Source organism: Schistocerca americana, chromosome 5 (genome assembly GCF_021461395.2).
Source record: "Schistocerca americana isolate TAMUIC-IGC-003095 chromosome 5, iqSchAmer2.1, whole genome shotgun sequence".
Classification (NCBI taxonomy): domain Eukaryota; kingdom Metazoa; phylum Arthropoda; class Insecta; order Orthoptera; family Acrididae; genus Schistocerca; species Schistocerca americana.
The window spans coordinates 602,315,081-602,342,603 of NC_060123.1; positions in this window are offsets into that span (position 1 = coordinate 602,315,081).

Sequence of the window (27,523 nt, forward strand, 5' to 3'; positions counted from 1 at the left end):
ACCGAAACACAACACTAACGTAGCACACTGATACTGAATAAAAACCTGGGAGGATCTGCATGGGATAGGGGGGGGGGGGAAACAAGAGAAGAAGAGGAAGGAGGCGAGGAGGAGGGGAGAGAAAGAGGGATGAGGTGGGGGGCACGCCGAAGGAAGGCTGGGAAGGGAAGGGAAGGGAAGGGACGGGAGAGGAAAACAGCCGAGGAGGGGGTGCAGGGGCTCAGGGAGGGAAGGAGGGTAATCCGCTCTGGGAGAAAGAGGGGTGAGGAAAAAAGGGGCCCCTGGGGAGGGGGTAAACAGGGCCACGTTATAGTTGGAAGGAAGGGTATATGTCACGGCGAAGTTCATGATCCTGGAGGGGGAGGCGCTGGAAATCGCCCTGATGAAGGAGGGTGTGGAGGTGGAGAGAGGGAAGGATACAGCGATAGCGGTACGGCAACGGGCGGGGGCTGGAGAGGAAGGAGGAAACCAGGGGGTGGAGGGGATCAAGCCTGCGGACAATGTAAAGGATGTGGAGATGTTGGAGGAACAGGAGGAGGTGGGGGAATGGGATGAGTTCATACAGGAGCTGTGTGGGGGATGGCAGTCAGATACGGAAGGAAAGGCGGAGCACATGGGGTTCGAGGGTTTGGAGGGGCTTCTAAAAGCGAGTGGGTGCAGAGATCCAGGCAACTCTGGCATAACAGAGGACCGTAGGTTGCACTAGTCCCACTCTCTTTAGCGATATCTCACTGAGTTTCCGGATACAACGGCCAGTGCAGCTTGCCTCGTGGCTGCTTGCTTAGGCCTTTAGCTAGTTCAATGTTCTCTATCGCCGTGCCTGCGTCGCCTCCAGCTGTTGATAAGGTATGCTTTTATTGGAGCTTATACATGGTGAACATTAATAAAACCGACAAAATGCGGGACGGATTCCTGAAGGAGAAAAGGTCGTAAGAATGTGGTCGGAAAGTGAATCGTTGCGCTGACGAATGATAAAGTACCTCTGACCACATGCTGTTTGTCTGTAGCCTACAGATGACGATTATGCAGACTAATGATGTCACTTCTGGTAAAGGTTGCCTCATCGGTAAAGAGGACTGATGACAGAAATCCCATAACTGTGATCGTCTGGTGCAAAAACCTTCGACAAAATCCTTCCCTTAGAGGGAAATCCGCTGCAGATAACCCTTGCGCTTGTTGCAGATGATAGGGATAGTAGTGGTTGTCAGGCAGGATACACGCAATCGTACTTCACCTTACACCATGTTGGCCGGACGCTTGCCTCGAGCTTGTACCAGGGTTCGTCTGAATATCCCGTATAACCCGGCCCTCCAGATCTGGTGTATGCCTCCCTGCACTTTCGTTTGTCTGAAAGGACCCATGATCACACAAACGCCCGAAAAGGGCCCGAAATGTCGTGTGATGTGGTTGGTGCCTGTAAGGGTACTTCTTTTGGCGTAGCTGTGCTTCCTCTCGACCGCTGCCAACTGCTTGGCCGTACGCAAACACCATCTCGGCTTGTTACCGACACGAATACCGGACCGTTCTGCTGCTTACAGCACGCTGCGTCAATCACACAGCCTGCAACTCACAAGGAACACACGGCAGGTGGACAGCGGATCTTTGATTCGTCAGCGCCATCCATTGTGGCAACAATGCATTTCTGGACACATGTTCATAGGACATTTTTTCCTCAATTTCTAGCCAGGTTGTTGGTTTTATTAACGTTCACCCTGCATACATTTTCGCATGCTCTGTAGGGCTTATTTTATTCTCTCCGCATCAAATAATCATTTGATTTTGTTTTAGAGGCACCGCATTTTTATCAGGTTCTAATTTATCATTGACGTGAAGGACTCGGAGAGGCTTCAGGACAGCGTAAAATAATGTTGTAGACACAATTTACGTGAGGACTATTCTACTCCATATAACAATATTTACTAAGCCAGTGTAAAAAGAAAAAAATTGTAATATACTTCGTGTCTAATCCCTGTTTAGATCATCTGAGGATGGGCCTAAACTAGCACGAATTATATTGTGGTTTTAATAAAAAAAACTTTCTACAGTAAGAGCGGTGTTTTTTGCCTTTTTATAAAAATGTGAACGTTTTGCTGCGATTGCCTGCATTTCAAAATAATATGAACAAAATAAAATTTCAAAAAATTATGTAGGCAGCATAAGCTATACAAACGACGGTTTTCTCATTGGTTTCTTTTCAGAAGCAGGCCCAAAAGCATCCCCTGAAAGCTATTTTAGAAAAATCAATAACGAAATGAAGAAGCTAACATCAGCGCTTCGAAATTGGTTGCTGAAAGAAGAACAAACAGAAACAAACCTGTTGGAAGCAGATGTAAATTATAGTACTATGTTACAAGAACAAGACAGTAAGACTGTCAGAAGAAACAAGCACAGCCAAATCGTTCCAATAGAGGTGGTCACTAAGTGTGAAGAAGGAAATATTTCATGGCTAAGTTATTTTCCAGCGGCCAGCCGTTGTGCAGATGCTGGAGGAACCTTCACATCTAATGTAAATTGTACATTTAATTCAACTAATGGGGAAATACAAATACTCTGTGTCCATCACAAAAATGGCAGGCTAATTTCTGATCTGGCATAGTCCATTATAAAATTGTTGAACGATGCTCGCGAATGATTGACTTAAATAACTATAAATTTCCCCATAGAGATGACAGAAGGCACTTCTCTCCAAAATTGTTTTTTAAAATTCTACCCAATTGTAATGAAAGTTGTACGGCCAGTCTAAGGGTACGTTAGTTTGTTTCCCTTGCATCATTTTTCGAATGGCGACAAAGCCTCACTTTATGATTTGGGAAAACGTTTCACTGATTGGTAACACTTGGTACCCCTTCATTCGTGTTGTCGAAACATTGTCAACTCACCGAAAGTCAAACATCAAATGGAAAGAATTAGAAATTGGAATTGAAAGCAGTATTTCTATTAATTCCGTTTTCCAAAAGAACATACCAGCTGAAACAGAAAAGTGGCGTTAATGTTCTCAAGTATACTGTGCATGTAATTCTCCATTGCGCTAGAAACAACGTACTTTTAAGTGTATGTTCAGATTACATCTGTTACTACAACTGTGGTGTATTTTTGAGTAGTTTGGTTCGCTGGTTTTTTTTTTTGGGGGGGGGGGGGGGGGGGAATGAGACCAGACAGCGTGGTCATCGGTCTCATCGGATTAGGGAAGGATGGGGAAGGAAGTCGGCCGTGCCCTTTCAGAGGAACCATCCCGGCATTTGCCTGGAGTGATTTAGGGAAATCACGGAAAATCTAAATCAGGATGGCCGGACGCGGGATTGAACCGTCGTCCTCCCGAATGCGAGTCCAGTGTCTAACCACTGCGCCACCTCGCTCGGTAGTAGTTTGGGATTATTAGTTACTATAATCCTTAAATCTTTAAGCTCACAGAAAATGTTAGAAGTGGGAAACATGTTCCAATCTACTTTTTCTCCTAAACTTCAGAACAAAGTCGTAGAAATTTTCGGAAATATGGCGTGGTCGGAAATAATGAGTAAGGAAAAAAGTAATAATCTTTTTGTATTATGTTTCATTGTATTACCACCACAGCGCATTTGGAACAATGAGTAACGTCATTAGGTGTTGCGAAACCCCTGTGTTTAGAACAATGTGTGTCGGATTTAGCTGTGAGACACGTTCATCATTGAGAATCAGTGCTCCACAACGGACTGAATTAAAGCATTAGAAATTTTCGGCCAAGCAGTGAAACTAACGGTGAAGTGTTCACAATTTTTTCATTCAAAAGCAGTTATCAAATAGAGGGTTCGTTAACTACTTTAATCAAAATTATGATCTGCATGACTGTGAATTTATTCCTAATGTTTATATTCACAAAAAATGGAAAAGATATGACATGAAATGACTTTTCCCTATTGAAAATTGCACTGTGGGCATAGAGTGGGAGGATTTATATGAAATTACCTGATGCACAATTAAACCTTTACAAAGAGAAACTGAGAGAATATAATTAACAGGTGACAATGTTAGTTGCTGGGGACAGGGGATATACTAAACGTCAGACAATGTACCGCTATCTACCTAAACATCAATCACTACGTTTACATGCGATACAGTTTACGAAGGCCAAAAATTGAAGTCTGGCAACCATTTTTCGCTGTCTGTCGCTAGCCCACTTATCTATGGCATCTGAGAAATGGTTGTTGGACTTTCTGATTTAGTCAGCGCAATCGCCTTTTCTCTTCACTTAACTGTTAGAGTTAGACAGCTTGATGCTGAGACTGATATTTCTGCTTCTCCTTCACTGCACAGTCACTCCGTCCACATTAGCCGAAAATTTTGAGAACAAGGCGTAACCTGACAACACAAGCACGTTTCAGAAATAGTTGTGCGTTTACATGGAGCGGAAATCTATTGTGGAAATGGAAAACCGGCAGCTAGAAACTGATTTCCAGGATCGATTTTGGAGTGTTTACATGATCAATCAGAAACGGCATTGTGAAATCGGTTTACGAAATCTGGTTTTGGGAGCCCCTGTAAACATAGTGAATAACAATGACTGTATGGCTAGAAAGAGAAGTTAAAGTCTTACAAGAAACTATGACTGTTGTCGAACATCGGAAGACCGGGATGTACATTTTGTTGACTCCCTAAATTCAAATGGTTCAAATGGCTCTGAGCACTATGGGACTCAACTGCTGAGGTCATAAGTCCCCTAGAACTTAGAACTACTTAAACCTAACTAACCTAAGGACAACACACACATCCATGCCCGAGGCAGGTTTCGAACCTGCGACCGTAGCGGTCGCGCGGTGCAAGACTGTAGCGCCAGCCCTAAGTTCCATTTATCCTAACGCGCTGGTGTTGCAAGTAATTCACAGCACACTCGTCAGTGTAACACGAGCAGACTGCTGAAGGTATGACCAGTTGCCATCAGGTACGCATCTACACTGAAGAGCCAAAGAAACTGGTACACCTGCCCAACATCGTGTAGGGCCCCTGCAAGGACACAGAAGTGCCGTAACACGACGTGGAATTGACTCGGCTAATGTCTGAAGTACTGTAGGAGGCAACTGACACCACGAATCCTGCAGGGTTGTCCATAAATCCGTAATAGTACGACGGGGTAGAGATCTCTTCTGAACAGCACGTTGCAAGGCATCCCAGATATACTCAATAATGTTCATATCTGAGGAGTTTGGTGGGCAGCGGAAGTGTTTAAACTCAGAAGAGTGTTCCTGGAGCCACTCTGTAGTAATTCTGGACATGTGCGTGTTGCATTGTCCTGCTGGAATTACCAAAATCTGTTGGAATGCACAATGGACACGAATGGATGCAGGTGATGGCTTTTTTCTTAAAAATGGCTCTGAGCACTATGGGACTCAACTGCTGTGGTTATCAGTCCCCTAGAACTTAGAACTACTTAATCCTAACTAACCCAAGGATATCACACACATCCAGGCCCGAGGCAGGATTCGAACCTGCGACCGTAGCAGTCCCACGGTTCCGGACTGCGCGCCTAGAACCGCGAGACCACCGCGGCCGAATGCAGGTGATCAAAGAGGGTGCTTACATACATCTCACCAGTCAGAGTTGTATCTAGATTTATCAGGGTCCGCATATCACTCCAAATGCTCACGCCCCACACCATTACAGGGCCTCCACAAGCTTGCACAGTACCCTACTGACATGCAACGTCCATGGTTTCATGAGGTTGTCTCCGTACACGTCCATCCACTCGATACAATTTGAAATGAAACTCGTCCGACCAGGCAACATGTTTCCAGTCATCAGCAGTCCCAATGCCGGTGTTGACGGGCCCAGGCGAGGCGTAAAGTTTTGCGTCGTGCTGTCATCAACGGTACACGAGTTGGCCTTTGACTCCGAAAGCCCTTATCGATTATGTTTCGTTGAATGGTTCGCAAGCTGACACTTGTTGATGGCCCAGCATTGAAATCTGTAGCAATTTGCGGGAGGGTTTCAAGTCTGTATACTCGTGAAATGGGCGTACGAGAAAATCCCTACTTGATCACTACCTTGGAGATGCTGTGTCCTATCGCTCATGCGCCGACTATAACACCGCATTCAAAATCACTTAAATCTTGATAAACTGCCATTTTAGCAATAGTAACTGAATTAACAACTGCGCCAGGTACTTGTTGTCTTATGTAGGCGTTGCATACTGCAGCGCTGTATTCAGCCTGTTTACATATCTCTGTATTTGCATGTCTATACCAATTTCTTTGGCGCTTCATTGTAGAAGCGCGCTGCTATGAATTTTAACATTGGAATCCACCAGTCTCTGCTGCCGAGGAGGGCTTCATTCGAAGTCCGCCATTCCACGTTCCCAAAGTTTTTTTTTTGTGATTTCATTCCCCTGGGCAGGGGAGGGCTTGAAGCGACACAATCCGCCGCTCTTCGGCTCTTCAGCCGAGTGACATTAAAGATAAAAAGATGAAATGATACATATAAAACGTGATAAAAAGGGGGACATAGGAACATAATAAGAAGAGACAATGCGGAGACTTTCATTTTGGGACAGTTGAAAAAAGTCAACATAATGATAAAAAAATACAGTTGGCCATGTGCGTAGCATGTAAAATACTCTGAAGCACTTTCCGGAAGGGAAGCTGTGAAATTAAGTTACCAAGAGCCTGAAGAAGCGAAGTCTCTAAGGTTCGGAAATTAGGCGTCCGTTTCTAGAACTTAGAGCGAGGCCTCTCTGCGTTTTGGGCCAAGAGAATTTAGTCGACCATTCGTCCAAAAGTTACATTTTCTCCACTAGTCGCGTAAATGTTTTGAGCCGCGGTGGCTCGTTTGACTTCCCCACTAACGATAGCTTGTAGCTGACGTCTCACCAGGTAGTGCGTATTGCTCCCTTGTGCGGCTATCACTGCCCTGTGCTAAGCTTCAGAAGCAGCCACTAGAGTGGCGCCAGGAGAGGACTTCGAACAGTGCAGTGCGGGCAGTTTGCATGTGGTCTTCGCGCAGTGTCGAGCTGCGGCCAGCTGTAGTGTTTGGAGCAACAGACACGCGATGCGGATCGGCACGAAGACTTTTCTGTGTCGTCTTTCACTCTTCTACGCCAGCACTGGGTAGAAGGCAAGAGGATGGTTCGCCTATGTTGTGCGTATCTGGTTGTTCAGCTCTGTGCACCGATTATCCGCTCCACAAGCTGTTTAAGCGTATGTTTCGCGTTTATATTCATTGAGTCATCATGCACGTCTTTGTCATTTGACTCTGTGTGATTGTACGACAAATTTATTACCGGCCTGCTCTGTGTATTTTTTGAAGTGAGTTGTGTTAATCTGCTGGTCAGAGCTCTCTCCAAATTTGCTGTGGTTAGTTATTCTTACGATGACATGTTCATGTAATATGGATTTACCACATTTGGCCCTGCCTGAGGCCATACGATCTGTGCCCAGATTTGTATTGGGCAGTCACTTTTGCTCAAAGTTACGGCTCTTCCTTTGTGGTGTATGAAATTTGCTGCCTTGCATCATATCCGGTTGTTACGGCGATTTGTTTTACTATGTAATGTGCCCAGCTTTCATGCACAATTATATCAGGGGCCTATGAATTATCTACTTTCTAAAATTTTTCGTTTTTCTTCTTAAATTGTTTTATGTGAGAGAAGAAACTGTTTCTGACTTTTAATATTTGGTTTTGCTATGTTTTGGAAGCTAGTGCGCTCTCTGGTGTAATTAAATCCAGCCCTTTAAGTTTTATATGTTATGACCTCCAGCTAATGGTAAGACCTTGCCAAACAGTGATTTATGTTCGTGCTTTGAAGAATTTATAGCTCCCTTTGAGTAGTTCTCTTTTACACCTAACGTTTACAGTGAGGCTTATTTCCTAGGGCACATGACTTCTTGAAAAGGTTCTATAATTGCAATCGTGGCTAAACAATAGCTTTCAGTTGTAGTGTAATTCAGTGAGACATTTATGTTCACTGTTTGTCGACAGCACCAACTAAGTTTGCGGAAAGTGCATTCCATGTCAGCGGCTTCCTGCCACACGAGCCTGTCTTCTGGCCGTCTGGAGGTCTCTCAAGGATCTCCAATCACGGCTTGCTATTTATTTGCAGTCACATGTCCTGACTGTCCGTGCTCAAGTTGAGGACCTTATGTTATCTGACTTGCATTGTAAATGAAATTTTGCTGTCGGCCAAGAGGCCTTTATCTGATTAATTGGCTTCACGCAGGGAATTTTCCATTTAATGTTACTGTTCTGTTTAATACATATTCTGAATTACTAAATTTTATTTTCAATTATTTGGTGTAAGCCCTTTGGGTTAGCCATAGAGCCGAACTATTATGTCTTATTTACTAGTTAATATTTATCCTTTGTGGGTAAGACTAACGTCTTAGTTTTGAGCTCACTTGCAGAAATTTATCTAGAGCTCAGTTTCAATTATTTTGCTGCTTTATTTACATTATTTACGGTATATTGATAATTTTTACTTATGGACGGTCTGATAGCAAGTGAATAAAACACAATTTTAGTGCCATACGCGTTTCGCCTTTATTTTCGGCAAGGCATAATCAGTGGCTGGTTGCGTGGACAATTTCTTACATATTACGCTCCTGTTTCATTTTTGGTGTTGTTCTTCTTATGAATGCCAATTTGCGGTTTTTTTCCACATTCCACAGCAATATAAACTGAACGCTTGTTTCAAAGCAATGTATTGGTTTCTGTTGCCGACCGGCACCATTCCATATCTGGACCTCGCGTTTTTACAATGGACTCCCACCTTGCCTCATATTGTTCCAGAGTCACTGACTCTGGTTTATGGGTGCCGGTGCCCTGCTGTCTAGTCCTCTGTTTTTCTATGGATAACAAGCATGCTCCTCATCTGTTTTTACCTGAGTGGCCCCTCGCCAATCCTCAAGACACCTTGTCCCTTACCTGCAGGGTTGCAGTCGCTTGCATTTCTCCCTGAATATCCTGTCCCTAGGATGTCACAGCTTGTAAGTTCTACCATAGAAGGGCATCACTATGTTAATTGTAGTACATTAAAGAAAAGGAAATTTAATAATCACTGATAATCACTGTTATCAGTTTATTCAACACAAAAACGTGTGTTTCCACGGTCTGCATAAGTTTTATCAGGTTAAATCGAATCGCCCTATCAAACTCAATAAAAAGTGACCAGCTGAACGGCGTGATTCTTTTTAATATGTCTACATTCAGGATGGTAAATACTGAGTGGAAGGAAATTCTGTTGATTTCATCATAAGTCATCAGGAAACCAGTAGGGTATAACCAGAATAAATATTTATGATATCCCTTTAATGAACTGTCCCTTTTATTTATTTGAGAAAGTTATAGAATTGTTATGCTGTAGCGCATGATGCGCACTAAACTTAAATCATGCAGACTGAGGCGTTTTTTTGGAATCAATGAACACTTTACTCGCTGTAATGAGAATGTACTAGGAAGAAGGGATTTGGACAATTCTTTTTCTAGAGTACTTTAAGTATAATCAATCTGTAATTCTTCGTCTAAGCTAGTAAATGTTGTATGACACAATCACGCAATTGTAATTGATTACACAGTTTAAGTCCATATGTGCTACTAATCTGGTAGATATATTCTTTTAATTTGAAGGTATAATTTCCACTTTATGTAATTAGTATCAAAAGTTCATATATAGATGGTCAGCTACTTATGGGCCGTAAAGATCAATGCAGGCTGGATCCATAAACGAAACCTGCAATCTCGTAATAGTCCTGTTTAGGGGAGCATCTCTTTTGTCAGAATTGTCACTCTTAACACAATATGATGACAGCTGCCTTCCGCCCTCCACTGAGATAGCTACTCTGCCACACGAGCGGACTGCTTACTATCCACCATTGTGTAAAGTAATTCAGTGAACCAAATAGCATGGTCCGAAATTTAATATTGTTATATTCAAGCATTTCAACAGTATTGCTGACGCAGAAACCTGACTATATAAGACATTCATTTAATCAGTTACTCAATCTTCAAAGCCATGATAAACTAGTAACCAGAACTCAAAGTTTTACAATGTTCTTTCTGAAGAATTAGTCCTACTATTAGTGCATAAAATATTTTCGAAACTGTATCCTACAGACTGCCCCCTCAACAGTTAGCTTAATTAATTTGAGAGGAACCTTAGTCAGCTTTGGGAGATATAGTTTACATTGCAGAAGCCGAGCAGTGATGGCTTGGACACTGAAAACTGTCATGGCCATAGCTTTGAAAATGGTTCTAAAATAGCAATGAAGGCGTGCAACCATGTATTGGGTTGGTGCATATGTTCGTAGAGTTTTTCCTTAAGTTTAATAAAGATAACAGACACATATAACAGAGACTTTGGTCATCAATAACATATTCTCCTTCACTATTTCCAACAGTCTGCCAATGCACGGGTAACTTTCCAATTTCGTGACACTAGAAATCACGTGGATTTGAGGTGGTGAACTTCATGGCCGTTGTCCGTGTACTGCGTCTGTAAGACGTTTCAGCTGTTGGCAATAAATATCAGCAGCGATTGTTACGCCTCTACCTTGAAGTGGGAAGTTTCATTTGATTGTCTTACAACGATTCTTAGGAGACACTGCGATACAAGAAGGACTTCTAGGTGTCAAACTGCGACACTTATCAGAACAACTTACCATCTGTACACAAGGTGTCACAGAGTATGAGTAACAGAGATAACTGAAACAGCAACAAGTGCTGTAATTCCTATTAGAGAAATTGACTACGAATTTGTTTGCCTTCTAAGGTACGATGCACTAACAAAATTGCATTGTATTAATAAAACGCTGCAAGCTACCCTTGATGTAGAGCTGCTGACATAGTTGAAAACTGAAGTAATTTTCCAAAAAAGTGATCATCAGAACTGACACTTCAGCAGCATCCGCATCAAGACCAGTCCTATCCTATATCGTTACTGGTGACGAGAAATGGTGTCTTTATGCTAACATAAGGAAAAGAAAGGAAATGTTGGGTACAAAAGAAGCAGCAACTCCTCTGAGCACTATGGGACTTAACTTTTAAGGTCATCAGTCCCCTAGAACTTAGAACTACTTAAACCTAACTAACCTAAGGACATCACACACATCCATGCCCGAGGCAGGATTCGAATTTGCGGCCGTAGCGGTCGCGCGGTTCGACTGTAGCGCCTAGAACCGCTCGTCCACCCCGGCCGGCCAAAACCAAGTGATTTCTAGTGTCACGAAACTGGAAAGTTACCCGTGCATTGGCAGACTGTTGGAAATAGTGAAGGAGAATATATTTTTGATGACCAAAGTCTCTGTTATATGTGTCTGTTGTGCTTATCAAACTTAGGAAAAACACATGGTTGCACGCCTTCATTGCTATTATAGAACCATTTTCAAAGCTATGGCCATGACAATTTTCAATGAATAAACTGAAAGAATCAGAGGTTGTAGAGAGCTTCAGAGAGAGCATTAGTGAACGACTGTCAAGAATGGGGAAAAGAAATACAGTAGAAGAAGAATGGGTAGCTGTGAGAGATGAATTAGTGAAGGCAGCAGGGGATCAAGTACGTAAAAAGACAGGGGCTAGTAGAAATCCTTTGGTAACAGAACAGATATTGAATTTAATTGACGAAAGAAGAAAATACAAAAAGGCAGTAAATGAAGCAGGCAAAAAGGAATACAAGCATCTCAAGAATGAGGTCGATAGAAGTGCAAAATGGCTAAGCAGGTATGGCTAAAGGACAAATGTAAGGATGTAGAGGCATGTATTACTAGGGGTAAGATCGACGCTGCGTACAGGAAAATTAAAGAGACTTTTGGAGAAAAGAGAACCTCTTGCATGGATATTAAGAGCTAAGATGACAAACCAGTTCTAAGCAAAGAAGGGAAAGCAGAAAGACGGAAGGAGTATATAGAGGGTCTATACAAGGACGATGTACTTGAGGGCAATATTATGGAAATGGAAAAGGACATAGATGAAGATGAAATGGGAGACATACTGCGTGAAGAATTTGACCTAAGACCTAAGTCAAAACAAGGCCCCAGGAGTAGACAACATTCCATTAGAACTACTGATAGCCTTGGGAGAGACAGGTCTGACAAAACTCTACCATCTGGTGAGCGAGACGTATGAGGTAGGTGAAATACCCTCAGACTTCAAGAAGAATATAATAATTCCAATCTCAAAGAAAGCAGGTGTTGACAGATGTGAAAATTATCGAACTATCAGTTTAATAAGTCACAGCTGCAAAATACTAACACGTATTCTTTAGAGACGAATGGAAAAACTGGTAGAAGCCGACCTCGGGGAAGATCAGTTTGGGTTCCGTAGAAATGTAGAAACACGTGAGGCGATACTGACCCTGCGACTTATCTTAGAAAATAGATTAAGGAAAGGTAAACCTGCCTTTCTAGCATTTGTAGACTTAGCTTTTGACAATGTTGACTGGGATACTCTCTTTCAAAATCTGAAGGAGCCAGGGGTCCAATACAGGAAGCGAAAGTCTATTTACAATTCATACAGAAACCAGATGGCAGTTATAAGAGTCGAGGATCATGGAAGCGGAGGTTGGGAAGGGAGTAAGATAGGGTAGAAGCCTATCCCCGATGTTATTCAATCTGTATATTGAGCAAGCAGTAAAGGAGAAAAAAGAAAAATTTCGTGTAGGAATTAAAATCCATGGAGAAGAAATAAAAAGCTTGAAGTTTGCTGCTGACATTGTAATTCTGTCAGACAGCAAAAGACCGAGAAGAGCAGTTGAACGGAATGGACAGTGTCTTGAAAGGAGGAATAAGATGAATATAACAAAAGCAAAACGAGGATAACAAAAAAAAATGGCTCTGAGCACTATGGGACTTAACATCTATGGTCATCAGTCCCATATAACTTAGAACTACTTAAACCTCACTAACCTACGGACATCACACAACACCCAGTCGTCACGAGGCAGAGAAAATCCCTGACCCCGCCGGGAATCGAACCCGGGAACCCGGTCGTGGGAATCGAGAACGCTACCGCAAAGGATAATAGAATGTAGTCGAATTAAATCAGGTGATGCTCAGGGAATCAGATTAGGAAATGAGACACTTAAAGTGGTAGATGAGTTTTGCTATTTTGGGGAGCAAAATAACTGATGGTGGTCGAAGTAGAGAGGATTTGTTAATTATTATTATAGATTTAAGTGCCAGAAAGTCGTTTCTGAAAGTACTTGTATAGAGTGTAAATAGTTTAGACATGAAGAGAATAGAAGCTTTCGAAATGTGGTACTGCAGCAGAATGATGAAGATTAGAAGACGTACTGAATAGAATTGGGGAGAGGAGGATTTTATGACACAACTTGACTAGAAGAAGGGATCGGTTGGTAGGACATGTTCTGAGGCATCAAGGAATCACCAATTTAGTACCGGAGGGCAGCGAGGAGGGTAAAAATCGTAGAGGGAGACCAAGAGATGAATACACTAAACAGATTCAGAAGGATGTAGGTTGCAGCAGTTACTTGGAGATGAAGAAGCTTGCACAGGATAGAGTAGCATGGAGAACTGCATCAAACCAGTCTCTGGACTGAACACATCAACAACAATGTTGAATTTATGAAGAAAAACAGGAGAGCAAGAAAGAAAGTTAGAACATCCAGAATGGATTACAGATGTCAGATTGTAAGTGGACGTGACCGCACACTGCGCATAGAAAGACACTGCAAGGCGAGAGACAACTTATTTCTGATTTGGTGGGGATTCACTTAAAAAGAAAATCGCATTATGGGAGGGACAAACCTGATTAAAAACGCCCTCCATTTCCCTAAGCTCATTGTAATTAAAGAAAAAATCCGGGGTTGAGCAATTCCTTGAGGCCTTGAAAAGTATTAAAAGTGTGAATTTCTAAAGGTTTTGAGACACCGCCAATCCGGTTTGTCGTTTCAGTTGAAAGCACCTTTGTGCATATGCAGATGGAACTGACTGATCTGTAGTTTAATTCACATATAAAAGACAAATCCCTTTACGTTAAGACTATCTTCGAGGTCTAAATTGTTTTCCTCAGGAAGAGGCTGCATGTCTCCATAATGAGGTTGCAAAAGTGATAAAATATTTCGACCAACATATATCTGTCAAACACCTTTCTCGTCTATGAAAGTAAACATGTCACGATTACGTGGCACCCTGGCTGAGAAAATCTTTCTGTATTACATTACACCTTCAGTGCACCAAAAATAATTAAATACAGTAATACTGAAAATTTGTTTTGTTTGCGATCTATGTTGACGAGAAACAGGAATTCACCTCCTCACTCTCAGACAGCGTGGCGTAGTGGCAGGGAAAATGTGCAGCCAGGCGAGAGGGCTATGGCACGTGAGCAAGAGCATTTTTAACGGCCACAAGTGTAAATCGTTTCCTATGGTGTACCTAACAAGGCTTCATTAGATGTGTCATCCAGGATGGAGTGCATTAACCTGAATAGAGCGTCATCTACAGACACAGAAGTGTTATCTCACAAGCTGTGACATGGTCGTGAAGTGAACAGTGACCCAAATACAGAGCAAATACCCTTTACTTCACGTCTGTGGTCACAAATTTTTTGTCATCAGACTACCAGTTTCGGTCTAAAGTGACCGTCTTCAGATCTGCTGCAAAATATGGGGAAAACACAAATACACTAGCAGATTGTCTACAGCTTAAAACAGTAAAATAGGCCATAATGGAAAGTATTACTGACATACATGTGCATTTCTCCGCTTTAGATATTAAGGGGTATACCTGTTTTATAAAGACTGGAACCTTAGTGGCATTGTCAAATGCTAAACACAAAATCAGCGCCAGTATCGTCAAATATATGTAAATAATAGTGTATACAAAGTCATCTTGTCAGCAGCACTACTATTCAAAACAAACTGCCGTACAGTAGCCACAAAATGTTTGTGTTACAAGTTCGCCAGATGTCGCTACTGTTATCTGGTGTGACCCAGGGAAGCGTCTTATACCAATCATCTCCTGTTCATTTTCTTCACTGATTATTTAGTGGGCAGTATTAGACATTTTGAGAAATGAGAAGCAGTTGTATGAACTCAAATGGGAAATCAGCACTAACATTGAAGGAAAAGCTGACAGGTGAAGGAATATTAGAAGGGCTATACGAGAGAAATGAACTTGAAAGCAATACGGTAGAAAGCAAAAAGGAAGTAAATAAACGTGTGAATAGCAGGAGAAATCTGCATCAACCGAATCTACATTGTTGCCAAATTTATTCACGATGGCGGATCCAAGATGGCGGCCATATATATATATGACAACATTGCACTGATGTCATGGCAGGAAGTTCAAATTTTGATGGGAAAATAGGTTAGTTGGGCTACCTCCATTAACTTAACTCTACCTACCCACACTCAAGGAAATGGCAGTAAATTCAAAAAATTGAGGGAAATTCATATTTATTGGCAGGAATATCAAATATTGTATCATCTTGAGGTCCAGTGACCAATTGACCTAGTTCACAACACCACCACCAGAGGGCGCTGTTGGCACTTCCCCTACCCGCCCCCATTGGGAAATTCGCTCAGTCTTTGTGGAACTACTGGACTGGGAGAACCTCATGATGGGAGGCTAATATAGCGGGCACAAGGCACTATCTAAACAATTTGTTTAAGAATATTGTTTACTAATTTCTGAAGCCACAATACACATCGAAATTGACAATGGTGTTTAAACAGTTTAGATGATGTTAAACAATTGCAGTACTTTTTTTATTCTGATAGCGAAAGGAACCAAGTAATAACACTGTCACAGATCACCCGAAATATATATGAAAAACTTCCTAGTGTGCGCTCTGTGCACCAGACTTGAGGCCATGGAAGAAGCCATGTGCCAGGCCACTCCACATTAGCCACCAGCCACTGGCAACTGCAGGACCACACTAAACACATCCTGTCACGCTGGAAATACCCGCAGCCTTCCTCCTCCACCCTGGAACACTTTCTTTGTGGCTCACGGATACGCCTTGTCACTGAACATGAACTGCTTCAGGAGTTACTAAATCTGGCGTCTAAACAATGTGCGGAATAATGTCATATATATATATATATATATATATATATATATATATATATATATATATCTTGAAGATGTCACAAAACTCTCTAAATGCTGTTGCTTCAGAACATGTGCCACAGGATATAATAATTAAACAATGTGCTTCACAAACTGAATATATATCACAAAACTACTACTCGAAACACACTTGCACACAAAGCACTGTAAGAGCTGTAGTTGGAGCTGCAACCATCTCCAGACTGTGAAATTACATTAATATTTACTTTCTAAGCTATATCAATGAGCAATGATTCGTCAATAGCGTATTAATTTACCGATCTTCAAACCGATATCAGCTGCAATTTCCGATTTTACACGCCAGAAAACGACAAATTTTTGACTCTATTGTGCTGAATTCATCGAGTACACATGAAAATTTATGGAATTTCATGTATTTTCGCATGATTTGCCGGAATATAATATCATTTACGCGCAGTTCTCAAAATCACCCTGAAACGTCCCCTTAGAACAATTATACATGACTGTGCGTAAACTGACATACAATATTTTTTGCGCAACGCAATCTGACTTTCAAAAATCCCTACAAAAGAAGGGCCCTGACTAACATTAACCTATACGTTTCACAAATCACTTACCTCACAAAAATCTTGGTTACTCGAACTACTGCAATACAGCGAGCACCACTACTGCCAGCTAAATAAAAGATTCAAACTACGGAAGGCACTAACTACTGATAGGGATAGTTAGCAAATGAAAGATATTAATAAACAATGTATTTACCTTAATATCATCAAAAGTCATAATATATATAGGAGTTCATAACATCCATTCTTACAAATATCAAAACTTCGCCATTTCTCTCTCCACATCCACCACTGCTGGCGGCTTACCTCCAACTGCGCAACGCTACGCGCTGTTCACATCCAGCTGCCGCTGCCCAACACTACAATGGCAGACAACAATGCAAACTAGCCACAGACTGCACACAGCACAGCTAGTCATTTTTCATACAGAGGTGGCGTTACCAATGAAAAAACCTAAACAGCCTACTTACAACCCACGTAGCAGTATGCTAACGATCGTTTGCACAGTAGAATTGGGAAGATAAAGAGTGGAAATTATGTCTTTAGAAACATGAAACTTTGGTGAGGTCATTATGTGGGACGTACGGCAAACCATTGAGTAACTAGAAACTTACGTTGTCTGCTAAAATCTTTACGTGAAAACTCGAAAATAGAGAAACTTGGTAGTTCCACTTGTATTTTTGATGAGTACCGATGTCAATGATATAACAAGTTCCAGACCATTCTTGCACTTTACAGAGCCACCTAAGGTTTTAATACTTATAAACGAATATGTTTCTCATGTCTAGAGCCAGGAAATGTCTCTTCTACCTATTTTCACCAACTACATGCACACAACACACATCATAATCGATGTTCTCTCAACCAAATAAAGATGGGAAACATGCAAAATGGCAGTACAACCAGTCAACCGGTCAATTTACATGGAAGGGAATAATAGTCCAGTGCAAACACTCGCCCATATTGGATATTCTCAAATTTCCAGAGAGAATACTCACAACACACGTGATCTCGAAGATTGCCCAATACATGCTGAGTATTAGTTCGCTATTCACCCGCCTAGAGGGCGATGTGGTTAGGTCAGCTGCACGTTAGTACCCCAAACTGTCCAGTTCAGATGGCTCAATGACAGCTCATATATTAAGCCAGAAATGTCAATTCGTTCCGACCACCAGCTACCTCTGCCACACACCTACACGCCAGGCAGAATCGTCCTAGGAAACAAGCCACATATTTATCGATGTAATTGCAACTAAATATTACGATGACAGCGCCAATATGGGGACATTAAATAATAAGCGAAGTATCGGAAGTACCTCTTTCTGATGACTGTGGCTCTGGAAATACAGTATATATATAACATTCTCATGACTGGATGTAATTTTCCACACAAAATCTTTCATAATTCTTATGGCTATCGATGCACTGAAATCGCAATTTTCCACATCAAATCCATACCTCGCTTATGACTGGACAAAACCCTTTTACTTGCACATGTTGGAACACTGACCACAGTAACTTTACACTCCAACACATTCGTTACAAGCCTGCTGACTCTATCATACATCCCCTACTAAGAATAATACTTCGCCAGTAACTATGTGCTGATGGCACCAAACAAATGTGAGCGAAAATTCGCGAAGGGTGGAATTGCCTCATTTATTTTTCTTGTGAGTGGTACTAGTGCGTCTTAGGAAGAGAGATGTTTTATAACTGACCAGTTAATAAAAACACGATCGCAATTACTATGTCAGTCTGTCGTCTTCGCCGGCAGTGTAAGCTCGTAATAAAATCGCCATTCTCAACGAATTTAGAAAGTGATTCGGCTAAGGAACGTGGTATTAAGCCGATATCTGCAACTGCCTCATGCCACTGTTAGATATTTCTCACGCTGACAAACAGTATTTCTAACACTTTCTATTTCGATGTCATGTCAGAGGTTCCGCCATATATACACTTGGTTGTAAGAGAGGGAGGATGATGGTTGATTGAGAATGGTCACATATGGAAGATGGAGTGCTATGTGACGAATCACTTAAAAAATGCAGTGCTAGATTGAAGCCATAAGAAATGTATAAAATTCTATGACCAGTACAATGACGCTTCAGATCTATACAGTTATGATTTCTGGTAGATATGCTGTCTGCGATTTGGATCCTACGGAGATGTCTTTCAATGACAACAGCCATTAGTGAATCACATTCGTGGCACGCTCATATCTCAAAACGAGTCACCGTTTTCGAACCCCCTGCTAAGGATCCCATACAATACTACAACGTGGTTTGAGGTAGCTCCTCTGCATCTTGTAACTATTTCTCAGTCTCTGCCCTGACTTTCCTGCAGCTATATCCTTGTGACTGTTCCAATTAGTCAGAACTGAGCAGAAGACGGAGAGCGCAATGTCTGCAACCTTCTGCAACCCGTGGAGAAACAGGGTGAGCTGACTTGTGCAACAAGACCATGTTTTGACCACTCGATGGAAATGGGAACATGTTGTAATAGCTCCGCCAATGGTGCACAATATGTAAGGTCAGCGCCAAATGAAGCTTTCTCCTGCAACATGGGGTAGTAGAAAAGAGGCAGTACGAGCAGTTGCAGTGGTGTTTCTTATCACGAAAATTAGGAAGACTCCACATCATATGGGGATTGGAAGAAGGATGAGGATTTTGCGACTGCACTGCGGTGTGTTTCCAAACTAGATCCAAGTACTGCAATCTGAAGGAGATCTGCATCTCTCAGTTGCGCACTTCATGCGACGCATGAACATGGCATCATTAACTAACATTCCTGTAACATTGCTGGAGCTGATTCAGTTGTAAGTGCGGTACCTCCAAGCGTTATACATCCGTAAAAATTCAGACAGTTACGTTTTTCTTTTCCTGTGCCATTTTGTTTGCTTCGTTGCCAAAGGCGCGCTCGCCATAGAAAACAATGTTATCTGAGTATCACAGTGTTGCGCCGGGACTATTACTAGCCTTGTGTCGAGTGACGCCCACGTGCCTATGACTTCAGCGCCAAAACAAACAATAAAGCAGAGCTGGTCGCGTGGGCAATTGTATTCTCGTTCTTTCGTGTCCTCTTCCGTGTTGTAAAAACTTATTTATAAGAGCAAGTTAATGGCATTGAACACTAGTGAATTGTTTAGGAATCGTCCTTCGCTTGTGTTTGCACCCAGTTCCTGCGCCGTAAACAAGGCATGAAATGTTGGAATACACCGAATATGGCTGCAGCTCGCGCACTGTTTCGTGCTGCCATCTGTGTGGGGGGCCACGTACCACCAGGTGTGCTGCGTAGTTACGGGCGGAATCTTCAGTGCTATGCTCCCTCTCTGTGAAAGTGTGAAACTTCTTGGCGGCTAGAAACGCAACGCTTTTGTAAATTAAAAAGAAAGAAAGAACCATTAGAACTATGGAACTTCGTTTCCTTATCGGGTGCTTATAAAGAGCTCCACATACGAGCGATTTACCAAGCAATTTCAACCAGTTATTACGAACATAGAAGTTTTGCACTGGAAAATGAATTGCTATGTTTTTACAATGTTTGAACAGTGTAAATTGCCGGGAGCAACTGAGGTCTCACTTCTTTTATTTTTCATGGGAACCATCAGAAGCGCTGCTGATTTCCATAACTGTTGTTACGATCTACGAGCGAGACTACAGACTTAAGATTACATGGAATGGCAATGGACGTCATTGCAGGTGTAGAATAGGTTTGGAATAAATACTTAAATTAAAGTGCCCTCTTAATATTCTGTATTTCATTTTATTTAGAAGTTAAAAGCTTTATTAATGCCTGTAGCTGCTTCATAATAACTGAATAACCACCAGATTGAACAAAATAGGCTTATATACTGTTACTATGAACTTTTCTTCTACAGCAAAAGTTTCGGAGTGCTACCCTGAATAACCATTCATAATACTGAACTGGCACCATGTTCTAGTTCCAGGTTACCTATCTAATGGCTTTCAAGGCAACAAAAAACTGATTTTCAATATGTCGAAATGTATTTCATAATCTACTTATTATGAGATATAATCCTGTATTAAGGGTTTAACACAGTAAGACAAATATTGCAGTTAGAAACAGTGAACCTGTAGATGTCTTGAGGCACACTTAACGTTCTCCAAAAAATTTTGCACATGATTTCAAACCTTTACGAAACTTTTTCTCGCTGCTGACACCCACCACAAAATGAACAGAGGAAAAAAATTATAGCTTACCGGTACTACATCTTTAGCTGTTCACGTAATAAAACTTCAGGAGTAGCTGTGACGTAATTCAACACTTCTTTACTACTGACTATTCGCAACACATTTTGCAGACAACACTCATAAATATCGCTGAACGTGCATGCAAAATTATATCATTTTACGACACGTAATTCGGGAGATATGAAGTAATGAACATTTAGATGTGTGAAAAACTAACTTCTGCTTAAATTGGAGCGCAAATTACCCAGACTACATTCATCATTTATTGATGGTATTTTAAGTAATCCGTCTTTGCAACCACAAGACAATGCGTGTTTTTTGTCAGTAAACGTGTTTCGTTTTGCTGAAATAAACGTCATCGGTGATGGTGTTTTATGCTTCGTTTTCGTTCACATCAGTGAACACCGTCTGCCTGCACGTTTTTTAATTATTTCTTCATTTGGAACTGTTGATTCTCTGGCCAAAATCGTACTGTTTTGTGTAACTATATATTTCTTGACATGAAACACAACACAAAGTAAACCGTTTCATTTGACAAACATAAGTGTTACACTGCGATGTTTTGAAGATAAGGAGTGCTTAGATTTGCTAAAACAATATGGGATCAAGGCAGAAAAAACAGCGCAAAACGAACGAATACCGGTAGGTATTTACAAACACTCAAGCAGCTAGCGTTTCCTGATGTGAACAAAAATAAAGCATAAAATACCACCACTTAAGACTTTTTATTTCAACAAAATAAAACGCATTTGGTGACAATAACACGCATTTATTATTATTTTTTATTTTTAGATGCCTTCAGAGATTATAAAGCAATTATAGGTAACATGGGCACACAAATGAAGAATTATATTCATCGACTTTTTCATAAGGAGATAACTTAGACAATTCAAACAAAGTTTTAGTATAATTTCAAACCTTTTCTAATTGTTTTTCTGTTGAATGCTTTACATCGAATATTTAACAAATTAACTCATTTGTAAAGTAATCTGAAGTCTGAAGCTGTTTCAATATGTGGGTTCGATTCTTTTAATTGAATCAGGGGTTTATTCGTAAATTCTAATGTAGAGTTCTTACCCAATGTGAGCAAAGCGAAGCAAACTAAACAAAATTACACAATTACGTTTAATAGCAAGATAAATGAGTCGCAATCAGCCATCCGTATAGTTACACGCCCCGTGCGATTCATCAGATTGCATCGAAATTCCGAGATGTCAGCGATCAATCGCTAAGATCAGCGATTTGGCGACACACGTGCGATCTGCCACAGGGCTGGCTAATGGCGCAGGTTCGGGTGGTGCTGCCGCCTGGTGGCCGTTCGGCTCACTCGTTGCTGGCCAGCCACTGAGGAAACGGAACGGCGGAGGAACAACGTCTGGAGGAACGGCAGCGGGCGCGGAGGAGGAAGAGAAAGGCGAGCGAATACCTGAGCGTGCAACGGCCGGCGGCCGCTCCAGCGATGCGCGACCCCAACTGCCGCAACTGCGCAGTAGCGGAGGCGCGGGGTCGACATCCGCGTGCGGCCGGGCGAACTGTGGGAACGCGTGCCGCCAACCGAGCCGAGCTGGGGTGCTGCAGCTGCTCAGCACAGACACCAGAAAACAACAAATCGCCAAAACAAGTTGATTGCTGGCAGGAACGCAATTGCTTGCGGTCAGAAAACTAAGTCCCCAGCTTCGTTTTATTCAGTAATGTGAAACTGGAGTACTTTTAGAAAAAAACTGGTTGTGGCTCTGAGGGTTTTCTTGAATGTAGTTTACTATGCAATACATTTAGATTAGTTTACCTAAAAATCAGCATTTCAGTATTTAGTGTAATTTCTGTGTGGGATTGCCATCCGTCCTGATTACAGGGTGGTCCAGTCATAGTGACCGGGCCAAATACCTCACGACATAAGCATCAAACGAAAAAACTACAAAGAACGAAACTTGTCTAGTTTGAAGGGGGAAACCAGATGGCGCTATGGTTGGCACGCTAGATGGCGCTGCCATAGGTCAAACGGATATCAACTGCGTTTTTTTAAAAATAGGAACCCCAATTTTTTATTACATATTCGTGTAGTACGTAAAGAAATATGAATGTTTTAGTTGGACCACTTTTTTTCGCTTTGTGATAGATGGCGCTGTAATAGTCACAAACGTATAAGTACGTGGTATCAAGTACCATTACGCCAGTGCCGACGGTATTTGCTTCATCGTACATTACCCATGTTAAAATGGACAGTTTACCAATTGCGGAAAACGTCGATATCGTGTTGATGTATGGCTATTGCGATTAAAATGCCCAACGGGCGTGTGCTATGTATGCTGCTCGCTATCCTGGACGACATCATCCAGACCGTTCACCGGATAGTTATGTTATTTAAGGAAACACGAAGTGTTCAGCCACAAGTGAAACGTCAACCACGACCTGCAACAAATGATGATGCCCAAGTAGGTGTTTTAGCTGCTGTCGCGGCTAATCCGCTCATCAGTACCAGACAAACTGAGCGAGAATCGGGAATCTCAAAAACGTCGGTGTTGTGAATGCTACATCAACATCGATTGCACCCGTACCATATTTCTATGCACCAGGAATTGCATGGCGACGACTTTGAACGTCGTGTACAGTTCTGCCATTGGGCACAAGAGAAATTACGGGACGATGACAGATTGTTTGCACGCGTTCTATTTAGCGACGAAGCGTCATCCACCAACAGCTGTAACGTAAACCGGCATAATATGCACTATTGGGCAACGGAAAATTCACGATGGCTGAGACAAGTGGAACATCAGCGACCTTGGCGGGTTAATGTATGGTGCGGCATTGTGGGAGGAAGGATAATTGGCCCCCATTTTATCGATGGCAATCTAAATGGTGCAATGTATGCTAAATTCCTACGTAATGTTCTACCGATGTTGCTACAAGATATTTTACTGCATGACAGAATGGCGATGTACTTCCAACATGATGGATCTCCGGTACATAGATCGCGTGCGATTGAAGCGGTATTGAATAGCATATTACATGACAGGTGCATTGGTCGTCGAAGCCCGCACGTTCACCGGATCTGACGTCCCCGGATTTCTTTCTGCGGGGAAAGTTTAAGGATATTTGCTATGGTGATCCACCGACAACGCCTGACAACATGCGTCAGCACATTGTCAATGCATGTGCGAACATTACAGAAGGCGAACTACTCGCTGTCGAGAGGAATGCCGTTACACGTATTGCCAAATGCATTGAGGTTGACGGACATCATTTTGAGCATTTATTGCATTAATGTGGTTTTTACAGGTAATCACGCTGCAACAGCATGCGTTCTCAGAAATGATAAGTTCACAAAGGTGCATGTATCACATTGGAACAACCGAAATAAAACGTTAAAACGTACCTACTTTCTGTATTTTAATTTAAAAAACCTGTTACCAACTGTTCGTCTAACATTGTGAGCCATATGTTTGTGACTATTACAGCGCCATCTATCACAAAGCGAAAAAAGTAGTCCAACTAAGGCATTCATATTTCTTTACGTACTACACGAATATGTAATAAAAATGGGGATTCCTATTTTAAAAAAACGCAGTTGATATCCGTTTGACCTATGGCAGCGCCATCCAGCGGGCCAACCATAGCGCCATCTGGTTTCCCCCTTCAAACTAGACAAGTTTCGTTCTTTGTAGTTTTTTCGTGTCATGCTTATTTCGTGAGATATCACCCTGTATAGGGACCGTCACCGTTATGGGTCTTCTTGTCCCGACATTTCGACAATACCCAAATTTGTTCCGATTTTGCAAAACGCTGTTAAGAGCTTGGCTCAAGTACTGAAGTAACGCCAACTGTTGTTAATGTAGGCTCATTTAACTTTATTTGTGTCGCGTATATTGTATCGATGATGCAAGCACCTTCTTGACCTTGCGTCATCATTCGAGAAAATACCAGACTTCTCCAGTAGTACGGGCCTGAAACTACGCAATTCAAGAGCGCCACGCGGAAGAATCGGGCAGTTCCAATTTGAATAGCGATCAGTTAAGAAGATTGTTTCTAAACGTAACCAGTGCAAATTACTAATGTCTGCGGGTATATAGTCTGTAGTGACTTTCTTCGATGACTGAAATGTTATTGTCGACTGTTTACCGTGTAATAAACTTACCTTATCATGTTGTTGTTGTGGTCTTCAGTCCTGAGACTGGTTTGATGCAGCTCTCCATGCTACCCTATCCTGTGCAAGCTTTTTCATCTCCCAGTACCTACTGCAACCTACATCCTTCTGAATCTGCTTAGTGTATTCATCTCTTGGTCTCCCTCTACGATTTTTACCCTCCACGCTGCCCTCCAATACTAAATTGGTGATCCCTTGATGCCGCAGAACATGTCCTACCAACCGATCCCTTCTTCTGGTCAAGTTGTGCCACAAACTTCTCTTCTCCCCAATCCTATTCAATACTTCCTCATTAGTTATGTGATCTACCCATCTAATCTTCAGCATTCTTCTGTAGCACCACATTTCGAAAGCTTCTATTCTCTTCTTGTCCAAACTATTTATCGTCCATGTTTCACTTCCATACATGGCTACACTCCATACGAATACTTTCAGAAATGACTTCCTGACACTTAAATCAATACTGGATGTTAACAAATTTCTCTTCTTCAGAAACGCTTTCCTTGCCATTGCCAGCCTATACCTTATCATACCTTATGAAAATGTCTAAGGATGGAAAGAGAAGGTGTCACTTTTTGGTTGATTGCACAAAAGAGTGGTCTTTTATCAAGAAAGGACGTACGGGTCAGGAAGCGTTGTGTGAGATTTGTAGCTGTTTCATCTCAGTAACTCAAGGTAACATAGATGTGAGGCGTCACATTTCTACAAAGGATGAAGAAGGAAGATACACAACGACTTATACAAAATTTCTGGTTGGTGTGATGAACGGCAGCTAGCTCTAAATGGGGAAAAATGCAAGTTAATGCGGATGAGTAGGAAGAACAAACCTGTAATGTCCGGATGCAGTATTGCTACTGTTCTGCTTCACGCAGCCAAGTCGTTTAAATATCTGGGAGTAACGATTCAAAGCGATATGGGGTGGAACGAGTATGTGAGAACCATAGTAGGGAAGGCGATTGGTCGACTTCGGTTTTTTAGGAAAGAGTGGTTCACTTGTAAAGCAGACCCCATATAGGACGCTGGTGCGGCCGATTCTTGAGTACTGCTCGAGTGTTTGGGATCCGTACCAGGTTGGATTGAAGGGAGACATCGAAGCAAGTTAGAGGCGGGTTGCAGGATTTGTTGGGTAGGTTTGAAAAACACGTAAGGGTTACGGAGGGCTTCGGGAACTCAAATGGTAGTCCGTGGAGGGATGGCGACGTTGTATTCGAGAAACAATTTGGGAAAATTTAGAGAACCCGCATTTGAAGTTGACTGCCAATATTGCCGCCAACATACACTGCGCGTAAGGACCACGAAGATAAGATACGAGAAATAAGGGCTCATACGGAGGCATATACACGGTAGTCTTTCCCTTGCTATATTTGCGAGTGGAACAGGAAAGGAAACAACTAAACGTGCTAGAGGGTACCCTCCACCGCGCACCGTACGGTGGCTTGCGGATTTTGGAACACGTATTATGTTCGAGTATAATGACTTTTCTGGAGACTACAAATCTACTCTGTGGAAATCAGCATGGGTTTCGAAGAAGACGATCGTGTGAAACCCAGTTCGCGCTATTAGTCCACGAGACTCAGAGGGCCATATACACGGGTTCACAGGTAGATGCTGTGTTTCTCCACTTCCGCAAGGCGTTTGGTACAGTTCTCCACAGTTGTTTAATGAACAAAGTAAGAGCATATGGACTATCAGATCAATTGTGTGATTGCATTGAAGAGTTCCTAGATAACAGAACGCAGCATGTCATTCTCATTGGAGAGAAGTCTTCCGCATTAAGAGTGATTTCAGGTGTGCCGCAGGGGAGTGTCGTAGGACCGTTGCTATTTACAATATATATAAATGACCTTGTGGATAACGTCGGAAGTTCACCGAGGCTTTTTGCGGATGATGCTGTAGTATATCGAGAGGTTGTAACAATGGAAATTGTACTGAAATGCAGGAGAATCTGCAACGAATTGACGCATGGTGCAGGGAATGGCAATTAAATCTCAATGTAGACACGTGTAATGTGCTGCGAATACATAAAAAGAAAGATCATTTATCATTTAGCTATAATATAGCAGGTCAGCAACTGGAAGCAGCTAATTCCATAAATTATCTGGGAGTAGGCATTAGGAGTGATTTAAAATGGAATTACCATATAAAATTAATCGTCGGTAAAGCAGATGCCAGACTGAGATTCATTGGAAGAATCCTAAGGAAATGCAATCCGTAAACACAGGAAGTAGGTTACAGTACGCTTGTTCGCCCACTGCTTGAATACTGCTCAGCAGTGTGGGATCCGTACCAGATAGGGTTGATAGAAGAGATAGAGAAGATCCAACGGAGAGCAGCGCGCTTCGTTACAGGATTATTTAGTAATCGCGAAAGCGTTACGGAGATGATGGATAAACTCCAGTGGAAGACTCTGCAAGATAGACGCTCAGTAGCTCGGTACGGGCTTTTGTTGAAGTTTCGAGAAGCTACCTCCACCGAGGAGTCTAGCAGTATATTGCTCCCTCCTACGTATACCTCAGGAAGAGACCATGGGGATAAAATCAGAGAGAGTAGAGCCCACCAGAGGCATACCGACAATCATTTTTTCCACGAACAATACGA